This window comes from Gracilinanus agilis, chromosome X, assembly GCF_016433145.1.
Source record: "Gracilinanus agilis isolate LMUSP501 chromosome X, AgileGrace, whole genome shotgun sequence".
Classification (NCBI taxonomy): domain Eukaryota; kingdom Metazoa; phylum Chordata; class Mammalia; order Didelphimorphia; family Didelphidae; genus Gracilinanus; species Gracilinanus agilis.
In genome coordinates this window covers 79,229,371-79,241,198 of record NC_058136.1, presented here as the reverse complement: position 1 = coordinate 79,241,198, position 11,828 = coordinate 79,229,371, and the positions used below count along the sequence as shown (strand labels likewise).

Sequence of the window (11,828 nt, the reverse complement as noted above, 5' to 3'; positions counted from 1 at the left end):
AAGCCAGGCTCTATAATTCTTCTTGGCAGATGGACTAGTAAAGTTTAATTTGGGATGGAAATTTGCACTTTTTATTTTTGAATGCTCTATTTTGATCAATGAAATTACCCTAAAATGCTGATACGTGCAAGAACAATATTATGCAGGTAGGATGGGAAAACTGGAAATAGCTAGGGCTAATTTTTCTTGTTTAACTCAGACTATGCTGTGAGCTATGTATTAATAAAATTGCTTTTGAAATTGTTTCTAGAAATCAGATTTATCTCTTTTTTTCAGTGATAATTCGCAAGTGTTTCAAAATGACATCATTCAAACTCGAAGAAATAGCACAACAGTTCTGAATCGTCGCAGTTTGGTAAGAATAGTGCTTAAAACTAATTTTACAGCTTCAGTGTCTTATTAAGTTTACCAAGGCAATCTTTGGCTCAGTATAATTAGGTATATCAACAGTAATCTTGTCAAATAGAAATGAATATTTTGGTTATGGTAGTAATCTTTGAAACCAGTCCTTTACATTATTTCAACTTCAAAGCTTTAACATAATTTACCTTAGAGGTTTATATACATCTGTGGTTCCTTTTCTTCCCTCCCTTCCTTCCTGTTTCTGCCTCCTTCTGTTCTCTGTGCTCTTCATCCACACTCTGAACTTCCATTCTTCCCTTTCTCCCTGCTTTTGTCCTTCCCTCGACTCTTAATGTGATAGATACAGGTAGAGACGCCATGACAATATTGTTTTTTACTTTCTCTGATTTGTCTATCCTTTGATATCTATTGAGATGATATTTGCATCTTAGAAATTGATTGGAAAGGTGACATAATTGCAAATACTTTTATTATTTTTTTAATGATTGATAAAATACTCTTATGAATCTTGGTCTTAAAGATTTTTTGGCAGAAAGGTTCATTTTTGACTTCTTCAGTTCAGTTTCTTAGGTCATTTAAGTAGTATTGTTTTGTCTTTTTTTCCAAGTATTTAAAATTTTTACAAATATTTATTTGTTTCTTCCAAGTTTTTCCAGTTTGTTAGCATGTAGTTGAACCAAGTAATTTCTAATGAGAAGGAAATAAAAAATAATTATCTAGAACAATTTGAAATGTTTTTTCAAGTGTTATCTTCTCTTACTCTGAAAATTTAACTTTGGCAGAGATTTTTCTGGTTTGCTCATTAGAAGAGATGTATGGATTTTTAACTTATGTCAGACACTAATTAGCTGTGTGACCATGGGCAAGTTTAGGTGACCACGAAATTTATGATCCCATGGTACTTTTGTTTCAAAATTTTTATTGCAAAGTTAAGTTTATTTCTTGCACAAGCTTAATGTGTACCTCATTGAATTTCGTAGGGTGTCATTTATATTTTCCTTTCGGAAGTGAATCTTCTTCCAAAAACCTGCACTATTGCTCACAGCTTTCCTGTTAAAGTTTTGTTAACCTTGTTATCTCCTGTTAAGAAGATACTATATGATCATGAAAATAGGTTTTTTACAATGACACACATATAACCCCCTGGAATTACTTATCAGACCTGGGAGAGGGGAGGGAAGAGGATGGGAAAAATCATGAATCATGTTACCATGGGAAAATAATTCTAAATAAACTAAAAAAATAAAATGAAATAATTTAGCTGTAAAAAAGATGCTAGACTGCCAAACATGAGTAATAATAAAACTAATGTGTTTTGGATCCAAACTGAGTTTAGAGGCAAGGGGTGAGAATGAGAAGAAAGAGGTTATCTTAAAGAAGTTAAGAGTTAAAGAGGAGGTCAGCATAATAATTGTCTTCAAATATAGGATGAAGCGTGAAACTGTCAATTCAGTTAAAAATAAAGTGGATTTGTTCTGCTATATCAAGAAGTAATTTTAGAGATCCTTTTAGCTCCCCTCTTGGAGGAAAGAAATCAGAGCTATCTTTTTTTGGTTGATGAAGAACAGGGAAAATAAGTTATAAACCTAAGAGCATACTGATAATTTGCATTATAAGCTAAACACGTAGTAGAAATAAAGAATGAAATAATTCACATTCTTGAGGAGTTTGAGGGATAAGTGCTGGTGTAAGCACATGCAGAATATATATAAAGGAGAATAAAATGCACATTTGTATTAAAATTCATGCTAGACTAAATTCAATGAGATTGGGGGTTCTTTTATTTTGTATATGTTTGCATATTTTTCTCCACATGGTTTGGGGTTAGAGGCTTCTGAATCTGAAAATCCAGAAGTGGGTGGTTAGATGGAGAGAGCAAGTTAGAGTTCCCATTGTAAACTTTGTTTTAACCCTTAAGCAGCTGTCTTAGAAGAGAATTTCAACGAATGTGAACTGGCACTTTCACCAGTCAAGGGAAAGAAGAGTGGTAAAGGAAAGCCAAGAAAGCTTATTTCATGAGGGCAATCAGAAGATACTAAATCTACATCTTCACATGGGATAGATGTAAGAAGGAAGAAAAAAGCATATTGATTCTTATTTTCTTAGAAAATAATATGAAAAATGTTTGGTGTTTATATGCCAGAAACATTTGATAGATTAATATTTTATTTTACATATTGCTTAATATACTTTAAAAAACCCTCACATTCTATCTTAGAGTCAATACTGTATATTGGCTCCAAGGCAAAAGAATGGCTAGGCAATGGGGGTCAAGTGATTTGCCCAGGGTCACACAGCTAGGAAGTGTCTGAGGCTAGATTTGAACCTAGGACCTCCCGTCTCTAGGCTTGGCTCTCCATCCACTGGGCTATCCAGCTGCCCCCTGCTCAATATACTTTTAAAAGAACTGTTATGTTTTGTTTTTTATTTTCCTCTTTTTCTCTTTTTTCTTTTCCAGAGAGATAGGTCACCTCACAGAAGTAATTTTAGTGATTCTAGACCCAAGTGTGGATTCTGTCATGTGGGTGAGGAAGAAAATGAAGCAAGGGGAAAGCTTCATATATTTAATACTAAAAAGGCAGCAGCACATTATAAATGCATGGTAAGAGTGATTTGTTTTTAAATTACCTCATCGCAGACATTTATTAAAAATGAAAATAATTTGTTTAAGGGTAGTATTATCATCTGAAATTCAGGAGATTTAAATTCTTTTCCCAGATCAATTATGTGGCAATATAGGCAAGCATTTTCTGTTCTCTAGATTACTAAAAGATAGGGACTAAGATAATTACTACATGCTTTGGGATTAGCAAGAGACTTATTCAATTAATTTTTTTTAAACCCTAACTTTCTGTCTCAGAACCAAAACATAGTATTGGTTCTGAGACAGAAGAGCAGAAAGGGCTAGCTAGGCAAGTGACATTAAATGACTTGCCTGTGGTCAGCTAGGAAGTGTCTGAGGCCAGGACCCAGGACCTCAGATCTCTGGGCCTGATTTTCAGTATACTGAACCACCTAGTTGCTTCTCATTCAATTAATTTTTGAAAAGTCTCCACTTAGCATAAGGGTTAGACTTGTGAGAGATCTTTCACTGGTCCAGGAATGTCCTGAGTAGCGAAGCACCTCCTTCCATTGCAAGTGTTTGAGTTTATATACCTCTAAGATCAAATACAAATTTCTCTGTTTATCTTTGAATTCTCTCCTATTTGCCTCTCCATCTTCACCTTTCTCTTAGAATCTCTAGGTTTTTTTTCAAAGCTCATGTCAGACCCCTACCCATCCTGCAGCTTTGAGCTCTGCTACTTTGGACACTGTTAGTCACTCTCCCCTCTCTGATACTCTCTTCTCTCTAGGGCTAGCTATGCTGGTGAAGACATGGCATGTGTGCCCCAGAATGCTGGAGGGGACTGCTCCATTCCCTCTCTCCAATGGACCTGAGGACATTTTTTGCATATCCTGCCCTTCTGCTTAGCCATCGAATGTGACCACTTCCTCTCTCTACTGTCTGGGGTATGGGAGTGGGTCTCATAGGTAGTTTAAAGATGCAGTTTGAGCATGTAATCTCTAAAAGGTTTGCCTACATTGCTCAAGGGTTCCAAGACCTCCCTCTTCTGTTTCTCCTTTTACCTCTTTAAGTGTTCTTTTTCTGTCTCCTTAAGAGTGGATCTTCCTCCAGATTATTCCCTCTAAGTGTAGGTGTTCTTCAGGGTTCTAACCCTTTTTCTCCTTCTGGATTATTTCACTTGATGATCACTTTAGATCCCATCAATTCAAAGACCATTTCCATGGTAATAATTCTTAAATCTGTCTTTCCAGACTCAACGTATCTCCTGATACCTAAGTGCTCATCTCTACAAATATTTTGTTCAAATAGACCTTTTTCCTCTTTTTTAGATTTCTTTGGATGAAAAGAGGATAAATAATTAAATTTTTTGACAAAATTGGTTTTCATAATGGTTGGACCAAATCACAGTTCCACCATTAAAGTCTTTGTTTTCCCAAAGCCCTTCCTTGTTTTGCCAGTTTTGTTGATCTGATTTATATTTCTTTAATTATTAGTGGCTTAGGTTTTTTTTTTGGCTATCAATATCAATTCTTTTTAATATTATTGTTCATATGTACTGGTCTTTGTCAGTAAGGGGAGGGGCTTCATTAAATCAGCAGAAAGAGAGCAATATTTTCTTCCAGCTTCCTTTCCATTAATTTTAGCAGAATTGGTTTTGTTTTTGTAAGAACTTTTTAATTTCATGTAACAAAATTTTCCATTTTATCCTCTCAAACCTCTCAAGACATTGATTTCATATTATTCATCTTGTGAAAGAAAACATAACCCCTTTCCTTCCCTAAGAAAAATGAAGAAAACATTTTTAAGTATGCTTTGATTTGCACTGAGGCCTTTGGAATTCTCTTAACTCATTTTATTGCTAGGAAGACTAAGTGGATTCCTATCATGTGAAGTACTGTTATCAGCTCAGCAGTCACATCTGCCAATTTTTAGATGATGCTCCTTTGCTTTTGGTAACTCGAAGTAGATAGAGCTTGAGATTTCCCTCACTGATGTTAGGTTTTTTCCCTGGCCTCTCCAGTTCAAAACAACTTATTCATAAAAGAGAACACTTAAACAATTGTTAAAATGCTGTCTGTGTATGTATATTTTATTCTATATATGTGTGTGTGTGCATACATTTATTTGTTTGCTTTGTTTGTTTGTTTTTGAGCAATACTGTGTACTGGCTCCAAGGCAAAAGAGTGGTTAGGGCTAGGCATTGAGGGTCAAGTGACCTGCCCAGCGTCACCCACCTGGGAAGTGTCTGAGGCCAGATTTGAACCCAGGACCTCCCTCTCTAGGCCTGGCTCTCGATCCACTGAGCTACCCAGCTGCCCCCTTGTATGTTTTTTAAATGTTTATATTGTCAACAATTTGTCCTGAGCATCAGTATAATAACTTGAGAGTTTTACATTACTTTTGGATACTGTTGGATTTGCAACAGACTTTACTTGCACTAATTTTTCATTTAAAGTAAATGCCATTTGCCAGACTTTATGTCTGTGCTGATTGTTGGGGCTATAGAAACAGGCAAAAACCACAATAAGTACCCCTGTCGCCATAGTGGTAAGGTAGATAATGGATAGGACTTAAAGTTAGCTATGCTTTAGAGCATATATTATAACACACATAAATCCCAGTGCTTTTAGTATAAATCATGTAAGAAAAGTTTTTTAGCCTATTCATTTTAAGAATAGTAGGGTAGTTTTAATTTTAAATGAAATTGTTTAATTAATGTCTCACATTTTTTAGACTTATTCCCTCAAGAACATTGGCATTTATTATGGGTTAATGAAAAAAATCTTATTGTGACATACTAGCCAGAACAAATTCATTCATTTGGATTTCTTTTGTAGTTATTCTCTTCTGGTACAGTTCAACTTACAACAACATCACGGGCTGAATTTGGTGATTTTGATATCAAAACTGTGCTTCAAGAGATTAAGCGAGGAAAAAGAATGGTATGTATACTGTGCCACTTTTATCTTTTGGTTTTAAAAGTGATCCAGTGAAAATAAAAGTAAAAAACATAGTAACTTTTTTCTTCACTTTTTCATAGCTTCTATATTAAAGTTTTAAAAATTGTAATAATAAGCTTTTTATATGTATTCATATATGTAACAATTAAAGAGCATATTATGAGAAATTATGTTCTGTTTTTTAAATTGTCATACGTTTTAAGATATCATGATGGGGTGCTTAGAAGGGCATCATATTTCTTTTCAACTAATGATTTTATTTAAATTTTTATTTATTTTCTTTGCATTTTTATGATGTGTTTATAATTTAAACATTTTTATTTTTATTTTTCTTCAAATAGCAGTTATCATCTGATTCCTTAATGTAGACATATATGAATGTTATTTTTATGACAGTTGTCTTATATAAATATAATCATATAATCTAGGTATATATTTGAGGTCAGAAATCTCCTATTCTTCCCAGTTAACAATTTTATAATTTTTGTGAACAAGATAACAATTTTATAGTTTTTGTGAATAAGATTGGGAAGTAAACAGTTTATATAGTCAATGAAAGAAAGAGTAACTCCAGATTATGAAAGGAATTATAGTTTGAAAGTTTTTGTTAAGAATGACTATCATTTAATTATTTTTCATTTGGTCGTAAGAATTTGAATATATAATTCTCTGTAATTTTCAAGCAAGAAGGAAGCTTTAAACTTTTTCTCTCAGAATTAGTGAGCCTGGTGTCTCTTTTAAACTAACATTTTCTTTGTATAATCCATATGATAACTTTTAAAGATAATTGAAGGCTTAAACTTAGAAATGCTTTAGTTTTTAAAAAAAGAGTACACATGACAAAACATCTTTTCTTGTTGGGCAAAATTTCTTGTTTACTAGGTTTTGTTAAACTTATTTATATTAGAGTATTAGACTTTGGCAGGAAAACAGCTTTCAAATATAAGCCAAAAGTAATATATACTCTTAAGATGAATTCCAGTTAATCAGTGTAATCTAAGATGATTCCCGGTAAATGTTTAATAATTATTAATAGGATTAACAAATCATGTTATAGTTTTGATAAAGATTATTATCACATTCATTCCAATAATAGTCTTTACTGTTCTATTTTAAATGTCTGTATTAAGACCAATTTAGTTAAGTCATACAGGAAATGTGAACTTAACTTAAATCCTACTAAGTGCACTCTTTCATATTTCTTTACTACAGAAGTGTACCCTTTGTAGCCAACCTGGTGCAACTATTGGATGTGAAATAAAAGCCTGTGTAAAAACATATCATTACCACTGTGGAGTACAAGATCAAGCTAAATACATTGAAAATATGTCACGAGGAATTTACAAGTAAGCAACAAAATTATCCTTTAGAAACATGCTAATCATGTAAGTCTTTTGAGTTGTATGAGAACTTTGTTCTGAACTCCTTCTTGATATATCTTTCAAAGAAATTGAATGACCCTATTGACAGTAAAAAAAAATCATTTCAGTAACTCTGCCTGGAAATAAATACATGTTAGCTAACCTGGGGGTTCTCTGGGGTGAGTTCTCTGGGGATGAGTTAGGAGAGAGGGAATTTGATAATTTTCATTATAATTGAAAGATTTTTTCTTCTCACAGAGGCATCATAATCAGAATTAGAGATCTGACTTTAAATTTCATCATTCAGCTGATAGAACTCACTCCTCTCTTCCTGGATGTTTTCTCCTTTTTTGGGGGTTTTTGCAACATTGTCCTCTCCACATTCATCAGCCTGATTCAGTGTTATTTCTAACTCTCTCCTTTGCTGTTTCATCTTTCATGGGTTATATCTCCTAATGTTCACCAAATCTCATCCCTGGATGTTCTTCTGGTAATCATCTCTTTGCAAATGACTCCATGATGTGTCTATACAGTAGCAGTCTATCTCCTGGATTTTTATCCTACATTACCAGTTGCTTATTAAACATTTCAAACTGGATTTCTTGGAGATATCTCAAACTCAGCCTCAGCATGCCCAAGATGGATATCTATCTTCCCAAACCCAGCTTTCTAATGACATTTTCTATTAAAGGCTCAGCATATATTTCCGCAACCCACATTACCATACATATATAGACCACTTTCTTCTCAATAGCCACCTTTTTTAGCACTGTACGAAAACTCATTTCCTTTCATTGGGAAGGGGGGGGGATTAAAATAACTCTTGCCCTAAATTCAATACTTTTTGGCTCTGTAGCCTTCTTCTGAGTTTCTTTTCAATCTATATTAATTGCCTGGCCAAAAATCTGGTAGCTTTTAACTACCAGGTTTCCACACTTCTTGTTTAATGAGGTCATGAATTTTTTCTTAAATTCAACTCCTGTGGTTATATTTTGGGACTTCAACAATACTCTTCTAAACACCCTCAACAGAAAGATGGCCATTACTTTTGTTCTTGTGATTACCCACAAAGATACCAATTTCCTTGTTCATAAATTCTGAAATTCTCTGATCAGACCACTATTTGTTATCATTCCAACTCTCCTTCTGCCTTGCAACCTTGTAGTTTGTTTACCACCATTTTAATTTCTTGGTCTTTCACTTCTCTCTAATATCACCTCTGCAATCACTGTATCTGTTGCCTTTACTCTCACTGACATGCTACTGAATGAAGCTGAAGGAAAACATAAAACTATGTTACTAAGTAGATCCAGCACACATCCTAAGCTAGTGGTAAGGTAATATTTTTATATCTCCCTGGCTAACTCACTATTTCACCTATGACTTTTTCATCTCTACTGAAACTACTCTGTCTCCTCATCCTTTCAGCATCTCAGCTGAGAATTTTACCAAAAAAAAGTGCCATTTGCCAAGCTCTTTCTCCTCTCCTCATGTCACACAATTCATATGCCTTCTGCCTGTCTCTACTTTGTTTCATATGAAAAGTTGGTCCTTCTTTCCAAGGCAAACTCCCTACAAGTAATTCCATTGCCTTCTCAAACATTCCTTCCTTTATTATTAAGTCTCTTGTTTATTGCTTGCTTTTCTATTGTCTTTTACCATTCTCATGTTTCCCATGTCTTCAAAAAATATTTTCCCTTGATCTGAACAGCTTTTGACATATCTCTTTCTCTTCTGTAGTTATACTCCTTGAGAAGGTTGACTACAATAGTTGCCTATATTTCTTTTCCTCTCATTCTTCTCTTAACTCCTCATTCTGGCTTCTAGGCTCATCATTGAACAGAAATTGCTCTCTCCAGGAAAGTCGGTAATATCTTAGTTGCTAGTTCCAGAGATCTTATGCTTCTTGGTTTCTGTGTAGTCTCTGACACTATTGACCACCATTTTCCATATTCTCTGCTATTAGGTTTCTGTGATGTTACTCTGTTTTTGTTCTAACTTCCTTTTCAAGGTCTGTGTTGCTTGATCTTCTTCATGTACAATAATCACTTTGTTGTTGTTCAGTTGTTTTCAGGTTTTATCCAGTTATCATGACCCCATTTAGAGTTTTTTCGGGAGAGATATGGGATTTATTTGCTATTTCCTTCTCCAACTCATTTTATAGATGAGGAAAACTAAGGCAAACAGGTTAAGTTACTTGTCCACGGTCATACAAGCTAGTCAGTTTTTGTAGCATGCATGATTTGAACTCAGGAAGAGGAGTCTTTCTGAGTACAGATCTGATACCTACTATGCAACCCAGCTACCCAAATAAGAAGTAGAAATGGCCAACCACTCTAGTATCTTTTTGTCAAGAAAACCCCAGATTGCACACAGAGAGTTTGTGATAGCAAATGGTGACAACATATTTATTGTTTTTATTAAAGTTGTAGGGATTAAATTTATGGTTGGACTAAATATGTAAGAGAATGTGGTTGCCAATTCAAAAATAATTAATACAGCTCAAATCAAAATGTCTCTTTAGCAGCTTTATTTATAAAAAGAGTAAAAGTAGGGAAATGTGAAAGAGGGTAGATAAGATATCTAACCTAACACACTAGATATTTGCTCCAGCCCCTGGCTCAACCCAGGTAGGAGATCCTCAGCCAGAGGGCTCAGTGGTGAATACCCACATGGCCTTACTCCAAGAGGAGGTGGCCTCTCAGGAAACTGACCTCTCCATAAGCCAGGAAAGGAATCAGCTTTTCACTCACCCAAGCAGTGGCTCCAAAGGGAGAAGATCTAAGAGCAGTCTTAGTCCCCTGGTCCTCCACACTCCAGATTCAGCCCGAAGACTCCTTGACAGGAAGTTTTAGCCTCTCTAAAAGACCTTTCTTAATGTCATTTCCTGTCCTTTTCTCCACTTTGTGGGGATCAATTGGAGTCCTTAATTTTGCTTAGCACTGCCCACAGGGGCAGTGAGTGGCCCCTGGAAATATAAACCATTTTAGTGGATTGTTTGTGGACCTTCCCAACTCAAGTATGGGTGTCTTCGCTTTTAGTTGATTAAATTTAAAAGTAAGAAGGGAAGAACTTAGTCCTATCTTCACAAAGTTATTCTAGTTTACTGTGACAATTGAGGGTAAGAGTAACTTTCCAAGGTCTTGGCTGCTTGTTTGTTTATTTCTTTGGTTCTCTTATTAAAGGTTAAGATTGAAGATTAAATACCCCAATTTGTTAATGTAGAAAATATTTTTAAAATAATGACTTAGCTAAGATGCTTAATTGGTAATTAGTCATTTTCATTGTCTAAAATACATTTTAAAAGTCTTATGCCTGTGTCAATATACTGATTTATTTTATGCTAATTTATTTCATTTACTAACTGGTGTTAAACATTTCTTCTCATTATTAAGGAACATTAGAAAGTTTAAGGACAAGCACATTTCATTGGAATATTTTTGCAGGTCCCTTTTGTTTTTTTTTTATTATGAATTTGAATGTTAATGGAAGTTAAAATTAAATTAATATTAAAAAAATAAAATGCTTGGAATTAAGTATTGCATTGTTCTTTGAAACTTTTTACGGTAGCTGGCAGTTTATAATTTGTTGAAGGAATGAAACAGTCAGAAAAACTCTTTAAATTTGAATAAGATTCTACAAATACATATTTTTACCCATAATCAGTTTCATTTTCTTAATTGTATATTCATTGGCATCTCCTTAACTTTGTTTCTTTTGATATTTTTAGACTATATTGTAAAAATCATAGTGGCAATGAGGAGAGAGATGAAGAAGATGAAGAACGAGAAAGCAAAAATCGAGGAAAAGAACTGGCCGGCTATTGTGATCCCTCTCAACAACAACTGAGTGGAAACTAAGTATGGAAGGTAATCATGGTAGCCTAGTTACAAATATGTTTTATTTACACCATTTAGTTGTTTTAATTACAGTATTTATTACATTGGTAAAGATAGCTGATGCAACATAAGAATAGTTTACGACTAGCTTTTCTGTTATTTAATAATATGTTTATGTGTGAGAATATACACATACACATGTATTTTAAACAAAAGCTGGTGTAATGCAAAACATTTATTTTAACCATGCTTGTGTCATCATCTTAAATATACTTAAGGGCTAGTTGGAAAATTGTAAATAGCTCAGCTAACTACAATTATTTTTAGGTCATTTCCTCTAACTGACAGAAATACTCACCTTTTTAAGCTTTTATGAACAGGCATATCATTGTTCTACAAAAAGCAAAACAAACCTTTCTTCCTATATACATAGAAAATAATGAAAGATTAACATGAGAAGAAATACTTCTCTGGAATAAATAACATTTCAGTGTTTGAAAACTTAGTTTTTTGGAGAATATGAGCAAGAAAAATTTATGGTAGTTTGTGAATTTACTGTTCAATGAAGAGGGTTTTTTCATTGCAGAGTGTGCTAAAAAATTACACAATTTGAAGTGGAATCCCCTATGTTTCCTGACTTCATCATGGCCTGTTGCTCTTAATTATATGCCATGAACTTTGGAAAAATGTGATTAAAGCACAAATTGAAGAATGGGACGATAGAAGTTTTTTGTAGTAT

The 11,828-nt window shown here is 34.0% G+C and overlaps 1 pseudogene; it reads left to right on the top strand.

Annotated features, from left to right (window-relative positions):
- LOC123253807 overlaps positions 1-11,110 on the top strand; it is a 13,711-nt pseudogene extending 2,601 nt beyond the window's left edge.
- Positions 11,111-11,828: the final 718 nt, after the last annotated feature.